Source organism: Sinocyclocheilus rhinocerous, unplaced genomic scaffold, assembly GCF_001515625.1.
Source record: "Sinocyclocheilus rhinocerous isolate Xijiao unplaced genomic scaffold, SAMN03320098_v1.1 scaffold10793, whole genome shotgun sequence".
Lineage (NCBI taxonomy): Eukaryota > Metazoa > Chordata > Actinopteri > Cypriniformes > Cyprinidae > Sinocyclocheilus > Sinocyclocheilus rhinocerous.
The window spans coordinates 20526-31815 of record NW_015650299.1 but is presented as its reverse complement, the minus strand read 5'-3'; the positions used below and the strand labels follow the sequence as shown (position 1 = coordinate 31815).

Here is an 11290-nt window from a genome sequence, read left to right as displayed (position 1 = left end):
ATTATGAAACTTTGATTGGATAAAAATCCTATGTTAAGCTATATCATTATTGTGACGGGGGGCCCTGCAGTAAGTCATAGCCCCGGGGCCCATTGAGGTCTTAATGCGGCCCTGCTTATGGCAATAGATTTAGCAGAATTTAATGTCAATGATTATCATTTTAGTGCTGTTCTTTATTCTTAAAGGTTACATCATTACTTGGGATTATTGAGTGTAAAGCCTTTTTTTACTGTTGTGTACATTTCAGTTTCTCTTATATGTGTAGCAGGGTTTTCATTGAAACATCAGGGAATTTTAAAATTGTGATTTTTCCAATCTGTTCTTGGTCTGAAAAAGTTTTTATAATTGTATATAGTGAATGTTGAATTGTCTAGCCATGTGTAGCCCTAAAATATTTAATTGCTATGAATAGCTCTATGCGAGTCTAATCTTTAGATTTTAAAACTGCTTATCCAGTAATGGCAATAATAATAATAATAATAATAACAATAATGGAAAGCCATTCATTGGTCAAAGCTTTTTTGTTTTTGTTGTAGCCTGCTTATTGATCTTAGTTAGAAATTAAAATAATTGTTCACACTTATAATTATAAACTGTAGTTTTGCTGTAATATACTTTTTGTTTATATCTTTATTACAATAAAATAAGATCTAATTGCTACAATGCTAGTGTGTAGCATGAGTGACTTGATCATCATAAATGTGATGCTACATGACATTCATTTTTATGGTTGAGCAAATATGTATAAATATCTCTGAACAGATTGAACAGAACTGAATTTTATATCTAAACACACATATGTCTTCAATGCCTGCAATGTTTTTTTTTTTTATTGTTATTATTATTATTATTATTGTTTCTAAGAGTATTAACTTGTCAATATACTTATTCAATGTTTTATTTTGAAAACTAGGACTAGGTCAAAGTTGAAATTGGTGATGAAGGGACTGGTTGGCTAGAAATTGAAAAGTTTAACTCCAGTCTATTCCTACAAGCAGCTCTTGCATTTAATAAAGAATCCAAGATAACCAAGTATAAACTGGTGATGACTTTTTTATGGAGGGAGGTTCAAAAGATTTATGACCTTCCCGTGGGGCTTTCATGACTAACATCCAGATCACAGATGAATATATTTTATCCTTGAGAACAGACTCTGGTTTCAGAAAATGAGCTCTGAAAATTTTACAGTATATCCACCAATTGTTGTAAGAAGAAACACTTAAAACCTTCAAACAACTTGTAATTGAATTTGCACCTATAGACTGACTTTTACAGATATCTCCAGATTCGTAGTCTCCTCTTTAAACATCCAAATTGGAAAAAAAAGTTAAAAGACTGTCATCAATTGAGCTTATTCTGGTTAATGTGCAGACCGGTGAAAGATCCTTTCACCGATTAGCAGCATATATAGAGCTTTAGATGGTATGACTGTGAAGAGAGAGAATACACATCATATCAAGTCCAAATGGGAGTCAATGATTTCTGATGAGACCTTGACTGAGATACATGTAGAAACAGAAAAAATTACCTATAGTGTAACTGGAGAGAATATCACTGGAAAGTGGCTAATCATTTTTTTTTTCTCTAACACCCCAAACTGTATTGAAAACTTTTTTAAAATAAAGAAGCAGTCCCTTTTAAAATATTCTGGAGCTGATGCTTTGTTAAAACATTCTTGCAGTGTCACAGTGAAAGCAAAAGAACCATGACCTCTTACTGCAGTCAGCCAGGTTTTACATGTGTAACTCTATTGTGAGGTATAATGGCACTTAAATCAGCAAGACCTTGGCTCCAGCAATTGATGGTGAGTTGGCTGGTAAGTTATGTGTTTTGTAGAAACTATAATCTATGTGACGCAGTGCTTCCAGTTAAGAAAACTTTTACTTACACGCACACAAAATGCTGTACACTGTTACTCTTGATAAAATAAAGTTGATTCAATTATTTGTTATGGGCTGATTTCTTCCTTGCAAAATTACTGTAATCACATCAATGGATTAAAATATTCAGTGAAACAAATACAGAAGTAGTAACAAGTAAAGACTTATTTATTTTACCTAAATACAACCCTTATACTTAAATCTGAAGTAAAATATCCTCTTTTGTTTAGACGAAAACAAATGAAATCACTTTTCTTTATTTTATATATAGTGTCAGAAAATTACAGAATGAACACAGTCAGGGAAAAAAAAAAACAGCAAGAGACTCGAATCTATGTAAACTTCCACAAATTCAAAACTGTACCACAAATCACACATTCACCCTTTAAATGCTTAATAGTTCATACACCAAGCACTTGGATTTCTCGTGGGGGCCCACGAATTAGGTGGCGCACGTAATAACAGTCATGAATGGATGAAATACAGATTTATAGTATGCCGTTAAACTGTTTACTCACTCAGTTACTCCACTCTGTTGTGAAAACTCTCCAACTCACAGAGAAGTAATTCCGTGACGCTTTGGGAAACGGGAAAATAGTTCATTATTAATATAAGCGATGTGTCACGCACCAGAAGATGGCCGATGAATTATAGTTCTGTCAGGACCACTATCGTCAAAATGATAGATACTTAGCATAAAGTTTGGTTTGGCGGTATGGTTCTGTTCTGGGCAAAAAACTCCCTGCCCATCCATGCAGCCTGTCATGAATGAGCAGCAATAATAACCCCCGATAGGTGTCGTATTCCTATAGGTAGATGTGTTCAGCTGAGAATCAGCTGATGCAAGCTTGACTCACGTGACCTGCCAGAACTAACGCTTAATTTGAGCATCCAACACACAAAGCCTTGCGGTCTCTCTCCTTTAACAAGCTGAACTGTTCCTTTCTGCCATAGAACTACATGAAAATACTCTGATGCAGTTTAAGATGTTTCTGGGTCCCTGAATCCCAAGAAATATTTGAAAAGAGCTCTTTAATCTTCTCCTCATTGGTTAGCATTTGAAAAACCTCAAATACATAAACATATTCAAATTCCAATGTATGAACATAAAATTTTGACACACACAGACATATATATATATATATATATATACCCCTCCAAAAAATAATTATTACATTAATCATTACAGTTATTATGCAGTTAAAAAGAATACTATCAAATTTTCAACAGTTCCTGAACCTGCATTTTGTTTTATCACATCACAGCCAATAAAAGAAAGAAAGAAAGAAACCTTTATCCTCAAGTATGAGCAACAATAATATTGATGCTTCTCATGCACGAGTTAAAAATGACCAATTAAAATGAATGTGTTAAGTTTTTTACTAGCATTTCTCATTCCGCATGAAGCACTAATAAAATAAGATCTGAAACCACATGCAGGCTGTTGTCCTCAAGCTGCATGTGGTTTATTTGGCATCATGGCACCATCAACTAGAAATTCTTAGTAATGTGTCTAATACAAGCTGTTTATTCTGTCTGAAGTAGTTCCTCTTTCACCTCAGTCTCACACTTAAATATTGATGCATATTTGATGTAGGCTACATCTTTCTAAAAATGTTTGCAAAAAAAAAAAACATTTATACTGAACAAATGAGTTACTGACCTGTTAAGACAAACCGTAGTTTAAGATACACATGGTATTTTATAAAATAATGAATGATGTTACATTACTACACAACTCTCTACAAACACATCAAAAGTGTTTGTAAATACACGGTAAATGGAATAGTTCCTAGATATCAAATACTTAACCAAGAAAGATACCATGTTGCACATGCATTGTTGTTGTGTTATATTGCACTTTTGTGTTTGGCATTGCTGTGCTTTTGTTGTTGTTCAGAGTTTACAGTATCTCACAAATTTCACTGCTTAGTTTACAACCATGTGTAAACTGTTTAAATGACAATAAAAGACTCCTGACCTTTTTACACAACTAAACAGACTTATCAGAGCTGAAAATAAGAATTTCTTCAATAAAACAACTGAAAAAAAAATCATTTTTTAGATTAAGAAGATGCATTCATCAAGAGGAACTGGAATCATAATCGCTAAATTTGTTTTAATGCCCATCCCTTGCCTTTGTGTTCATATGTATAAATATATAATTGTCAAACTCAACACCATCAGTGTCAGAGGCCTGATAAAATAGAAATAGGCAGATGTGAGGTTGTGGTTTGGTTTGTTGTATTTCGTTTCAGTGGCACTAACCACTGAGGAAGGAGCAGCGGTTGTTCACTTTATTTCAATAAATGTATAAAACAATACTGCAATTACAATAAAAGCCATCAAAATATTGTTTAATTTCCCTTGTTCATTAAACACACCAGAAAAGAACTTTTCATAATGGTAAACAAATGTTCAGTTTAATACTGAATGAGTCATGACAACATTCCTGTAGAAAACTTGCATCTTAGTCAGTATGACATTTTCAGAAAACATGTTACAAGATTATCAACATTATCAAAATAATTTCTGTAACACATGAAGGTACATTTGAATGTCTTTAGTCTGTCATGATGACTGAAAGTTTTTAGGAAGTCTTGATGCTTTAACACTTTCTGTGTCTTTAACCGTCTGTCATCGTTCGGTCAGTATGGAGCTCAGTCAACTTCCTCTTGTGCTCTGTGAGTATTATTTTTACTGTATATAGATAATTGCTATTATATTATGTAAATGATCAAGTGTTTTAGTGTTCCTTATTTATGTCTTTTCTTGCTGCTCTGAGTTTCAAATCCAGCTCTATTCCATGATATATGAGTGAAAGATGAGTTTGAGAGAGGAAGTGTGCAGTTAGTGCTGTTTGTGAAAGAGAAATGCACTCTGTTGTGTTGTAGATCTGTGGGTTTGTTCAGTCATTCAGTTTTGTACTGTTTAATGGTGTTGATTCAGTTGTTAGTTTGTTTTTTTCAAACTTGTTATTATCGCTGTTGTCTATATATTCAGATACCTCTGCTATTAGTCAGATGTTTTAATGTTTATCTGGACACATCCAATCCAGATCACCATCATCTGTACTCATACAGATGCCATTATCTCTAGACAAATAATAAGATGACATAAAATACACAGATGATCAGCTCAATGTTCACACTGTAATGAGTTTTTTCTCTTTGTGTTTTTAGTGCTGATTTCAAACATCCACTCTGGAAACACTGAAGGTGAGAGAATTGGCCGGATGCGCTTTTATACTTTCTGGTGCTTACGTCACCCCGCTCGTGACGTCTCGCTACTCCATTGGACTGATTTGACACGTGCTTCAGAACGCGGTCACGCAAGGGCGTTCCCAAAGTGACTTCGACGCAGCGTCTCGTTCCCTCGGGGAACCATGGTTACATACGTAACCTAGAGAAGTTTTTCCACAGGTAATGGGTGAAGGATCTGAGGATCTCATTTGAGCTATTAAATAGCAATCTTTGTATATGCAGCTTGAAGAGAGCAAACATACATCTGTGCTTGACTTAATTTATGTTGTTTCTTCATCTCTTTCATATTACTTTGTCATTCTCATTTACACATTTAATTTCTTAATATTAATTTTATTCACTAACATATTACTTTTTTATTTTATATGATTTCATGTTACTGTCTAATCATCAACATCATTCAGCTTCTGGCAAGTTCATTATTACTGTAGGCTGTTTATTCCTGCTATGCAATGTAGCAGTTTGCCACATGAATAAACAGCAGAATGTGTGGTTATGGGTGTTTATTTGCACTTAAAATGTGACTCATCCAATCAGAATTTAGAGTCGAAACTTCAGTTTTGTAATAAGCAATGAGATACAAGAAAGATATGATATATTGTGATTTACAAATATGTTAAAAAATGATTATGTCATAATTCACTGCTACTTTTGAATGGCTGTCGATACAGAAAAAAAAGCTTTTTGCTGCCAGAAAGTGTAGTTATGACATCTACCAGCAGGGACTGATGAGGTACCAGCAAAACTTTGACTCCTTTGTTACGGCCCATTTAATTCTGAGAGTCATAGAGAGAGTGGAAAATGTTTATGAATAAATAAATATTAGTATTTGTGGAAAAAAATTACTAAGGATCTGAGGGAAAATAATTAAACTATATGTGCTCTGACCACTTTAATATAAATTTATTGTGAAACATTTCTCAAATTGTAGCTGTAATTGTCTTCTCAGGTGTTTCTCCTCCAGTCTCTCTGATCATCAGTCCTAGCAGAACTCAACACTTCACATCTGTCTCTCTCTCTCTGAGCTGTGAGGACCAGAGTAACTCTGATAGATGGAGAGTGAGAAGATACACAGAGAGTTTGGGGCTGGAAGATTGTTCATCATCAGTGTGGGGATCACAAACAGGATCTACATGTACAATCAACTCCACTATCACATCAGACACAGGAGTGTACTGGTGTCAGTCTGAATCTGGAGAGAACTATCATCCTGTTAATATCACTGTACACTGTGAGTCTGTGTTCATTTGTTTGACTGGCAGTTTACAATCAATAGATAAAGCAGGTTGATTAAACAAGTGCAGGATGCATCAGTGGGCAAAAAACACTCAATGGGCAAGTGGCACTAAAAATCAAGTTTTGTCAGAAAACATACTTTTTAAAAATTATTATTATTTTGATGTTACCATATTGTTAATATAATATTTGCAATCAGCTCATGTTTCCTCTGTTCTGTAGCTGATGTGATTCTTGAGAGTCCTGTTCATCCTGTGACTGAAGGAGATACTCTGACTCTGTTTATATCAGTTTACATCCCCATCAAATCTCAGAGGTGATTTCTATAAAGATGAATCACTCATCCAGAATCAAACTACAGAGATGATCATCTCTAATGTCTCAAAGTCACATGAGGGTTTCTACTACTGCAAACACCCAGAGAGAGGAGAGTCACCCAAGAGCTGGATCTCAGTCAGAGGTGAGAGTCAATAGAAACTGTGAGCTGATTTATTTCTTCTTATTCTCTCGTTCAGATATAGTGCTTGATAAAGTGCTTGTGTGTCTGTTTTTCAGTGTCTCATTCAGAATCTCAGATCTCTGTCCTCCACACACTTAGTTCTGTACTGGCAGTTTGTCCATATCTGCTAGTGACTGTCGTGCTGATTTTCAAATACTGCAGGATGAGAGGTAAATGTCGGTCTGATTTATTACATTATATGCATTATATTCAGTTAAGCACCAAACTGGTCATTATCATCATTAATACTGTGTAGCTGTCATCCTTTGGGTTTGTAAGGCGCTTACTAAAGCTGCTTTGAAACAACATGTATTGTGAAAATTGCTGTAATACAAATCAGTTTAATTGAATCTCTCACTCCTCCTGTTTATCTTTTACTCGACAAATACACATGTTTCCTTACTGAAAAAGACATGTTTGTTTTTTTGGGGTTTTATTTTGTCTTTTCTAGTCAAATTTGTTTAAATAGTTAAAAGATTTTGGTAGGTATTTCATAAAAACAATAAAGATAGAGATAAAAACATACTGTTAGGGCTGGACAATAATTCAATATCAATATATCACGATATATATATATATTTTTTTTAATAACAGTGATATGATTTTTAAACACATTTCTGATATTTCAATATTACCAGTGTTTCCCATACATTGATTTATTTGTGGCGGACCGCTACAGTATCAACACTGACTGCCACAAATAGATTTTCCAAAAGGCTTTGACTTCGTTGAATAAACATGAGCACTGCACGTTTCAGAATCAAAACGCAGCACGGATGTTTTATATTAATGTATCTTTGAAGGGAACCGATTATCTTCAGAAAAGTTTCGATGGCATTTTCATTTTAGGTGCGTCACAAAATAGCGTACTTATGCACTATTCTATGACGTTTTTTAGTATGAATAGTGCAAGTAGTGCGTTCACACTGAAAATTCCAAAAAGAAAAGTGCACTTTAAATACCCGGATGATGCACTTAAATAACCGAAAAAAACTAAGTGTGGAATGTTGGACACTTCATGCACTCAACTGTCGCAGCTTTAATTACGTAGCAAAGGGGGAGGGGCTATCAGACTCCGATTATGAATGACAAAATAACCTTATATAATTCATACACTACATGGTTGAGTACATAGTGCATAAGTACATAGTGTATGAGTGCATAGTGTATAGTGCGCCATTTGGGACACAGCTTTTTTCTGATAAAGCAGCGTTTATGAGCGCAGCGCTGCTTTGTTTACAGCGTTAACGGGGAAACCGCTGTTTCTGCCGCTCCAAAAGTGCCTCCTGCTGGCAGAGAGTGAATGTGCATTTTCAATCAGCCCGTCTCCAGCAACATGTGTTTTTGTTGTTGCTCACTCTTTTTTTCTGTTTTCTGCAGCAACTCTGAGCACTTTTCATATTCTTTATCCTGGCTGAAGCACTTTAGTTTCAGTCTATAAGAATGATCAGCCTATATTATAGTTTAAAGTTATAGTTTAAATATGAATATTAATAAGGTGAGTGTCTTATGAGTGTTTTATGTTTATTTGACGGTGATTTCACATTTTTTGTTTGTATGAAGACTAAATACAAATAAAAGGTGAACATTAATTTATTTGTACCATTTTTATTTCTAAAATATTATATAATTTTATCGGAGGAGGTTTCATAAACTTGGCAAATTCATTTTTCAGACGTTTGTACGTACAGACATCTGTTGTGGGCGATCTTGGCAGTTTTTCTGAGGCTTTTTTTAAATATATTGTTCATATCGATATCTGAATTATATCATATAGACAGGGCCGGATTAACAACAGGGCCCGAGCAACGAGGGGGCCAGTGATTGGCTGTGGAGTAGATTGACTGAAGCGCCAATCGCCAAAGCCCCACCACGCCCCCACTTATTAGTGCTATTATTTAGTGGAGCTTTGCCGTAAATTCCATGTATTACCATTAGATATTGAAACGTCACGTTTGAATTTGGTTTACCAATCAAATGCATTTATTCTGTATTTGACTTTTGAACGAACTGTACGCGTATCTATCAGGTGATCGCTGCGCCTGATGTCCGCATTCACCTCCACTCTTCACTTCGTTCTGGCATAATCTGGAAATGGTCACGCAAAGAACAATCTTCGATAAGTAAAAATGTCAGCTATTCTAAGAAAAAAAATGAGAGAGGGGCTCAAAAAAAAGAAACACGTAAAAGACAAACAGCAGATAAAACACAGTCAGTAAAATCCCCAGCTATCAGTTTATTTTACTAAAGATGATGGAGTAGCAGTTGTGAAACAGCAAGTGGACCGGGCACATGGAGCAGATAAAAACATCGCCATCGTCCACACAGATTTTAGGTTAGTTTGATTATTAACTTGATGGATGTATTTGGCTTTTTGTGTTTGAACAAACTCTATATATTCGAGTTGGGAAATAACCCGGTAGAAAAATGTCAATCGTTTTGCGCGTCATGATGTAAGCTTAAACGCGTTTTAAGCATTGTGGTTTAAAAACAAATGGCTTTAAACTATTCATGGACATTAAGCAGCGGGGCAGAATTCTTGTTGGTAAATGCGCTCGTTAAGACGGTTTCAGCCTGATACGCGCGGCGCGCACCTGCTCCAGCGCCTGTGTCACAATCTGTGCTGGGAGGAGAGCGGAACAAGGAACAAGGAGACGTGGAGTACATAAACAGTCTTTAATCCTTGGAAACACAGGGGAATTACACAACATCCAACGAGTAGAACCAACCAAAGAAGACTGAACAAACAGGAACTTAAATACAAGGGATGATTGGGGAAAGGTGTATGGGATGACTAATCAAACTAATTAACAAAATGAGGACAGGAACATGACCAAATAAGGGAACAGAAACAGGGGCAAAACATGACACAGACAAGTCCAGAATCCTGACAGCCTGACTAAACTTGAATTATTTTTCGCGCCTTGTGCTTAAACGTTCAAATACACATAGTTATGTGTCAAAGTGCCAGTCTTTGTCAGTTGTGTCTTACATGAACGTTAATAGTTAAAGATAAAGCATGTGTAATAGTAGGCTATATGAGATCCTGGGATTATATGATCTTCACCCAAAAATGAAAATACTGTCATCATTTACTCAGCCTCAAGTTGTTCTAAACCTGTATGAATTTATTTGTTCTCCTCAACAAAACAGAATATATTTTGAAGAATGTTCATAACCAGAAAGTTTCCAATAATTTTTTGTTTGTTTTTTGGTTACCAGTATTGTTCCAAATATATTATTTTGTGTTCAACAGCAGAGGGAAACTCGTCCTTGACTGAATCACTTTTGTAAAATAAGTAAGAATTAATGTATGTTGAATTTATAAAGTGAAGACTATTCAGTCTATTTGTACAATAACTTTATACAATATAATATTTCTTATTCATTTGTTTAGGTTTTTCAAGTAGGTTGATGTCGTATGTATCTTTGTGCTATTATAATTTGTGACTGTTTACTTGTTCAGTAAGCTTGGCTTTACTTGAGCTAGTATTTTGAACAAAGAGTGAAAAATTTAAGGGGGTCTGAATACTTTCCGTACCCACTGTATATATATATATATATATATATATATATCATTATTGTGATGGGGGGCCCTGCAGTAAGTCATAGCCCCAGGGCCCAGTGAGGTCTTAATGCGGCCCTGCGCATCAACCGAAATTAAGAAATATATCATGATATAAATTTAGGCCATATTGTCCAGTCCTAATACCTGTTCAAGTAAATGTTTGGTTGTTTTTGTGTGTATTTAACAGTTACATCTGTTGAAGAGGAAGAAACGGCAATCTGATATTAATCTGCTGTGATGGTGAGAAATCTTCAGCTTCATCCTGGAATCTCTCAGCATCTCATTCACATGTTCGGGCTGAGCATTCTTACTTACTGTAAGTGTCATGTTTTGGGAGTGACTCCTTTTGGCATCTCACTGCTGTTAAAGTCAACATGAACCAGCATCTCAACAATTTTGATATTCAGGATATTCAACGAGAAAACATGTAGGGCAGAACTTGATTTTATCCCTCAGGAATTAACTGAATTGTAAATATTCGCTGTTACATACATTGTTTTTCTTTGGAATAGCCAATAAATTAAATAAGGTACATTTTGATTTCATATTTCACATTTTGATTTTATTTTTCACATTTTGATTAACTTTAAAAATAGACATGGATGTCAATCTGTACAACACCTAATTTTTAAAAATGAAATGCCTCTCTGTGGCCTGACAACACACTGAATGAACTAAACTGTTTGTTCATTACATTTTGGAAAGCTTATCTTACATTACTGCTATTTCAGTTGCTTTTCAGTATTTGTTTATCATAGAAGTAAAAGTAAATTATTTTTTTTTCTGCTTTACTATAATAATTACGGGTGTGTGATATTGATAAAAAAAAGTTATATCTCTCTTT

General features: G+C 34.9%; 1 pseudogene; it reads left to right on the top strand.

Annotated features, from left to right (window-relative positions):
• The first annotated feature begins 4533 nt into the window (after positions 1-4533).
• The window catches only part of LOC107711593 (uncharacterized), a 13769-nt pseudogene continuing 7012 nt past the window's right edge, over positions 4534-11290 (top strand).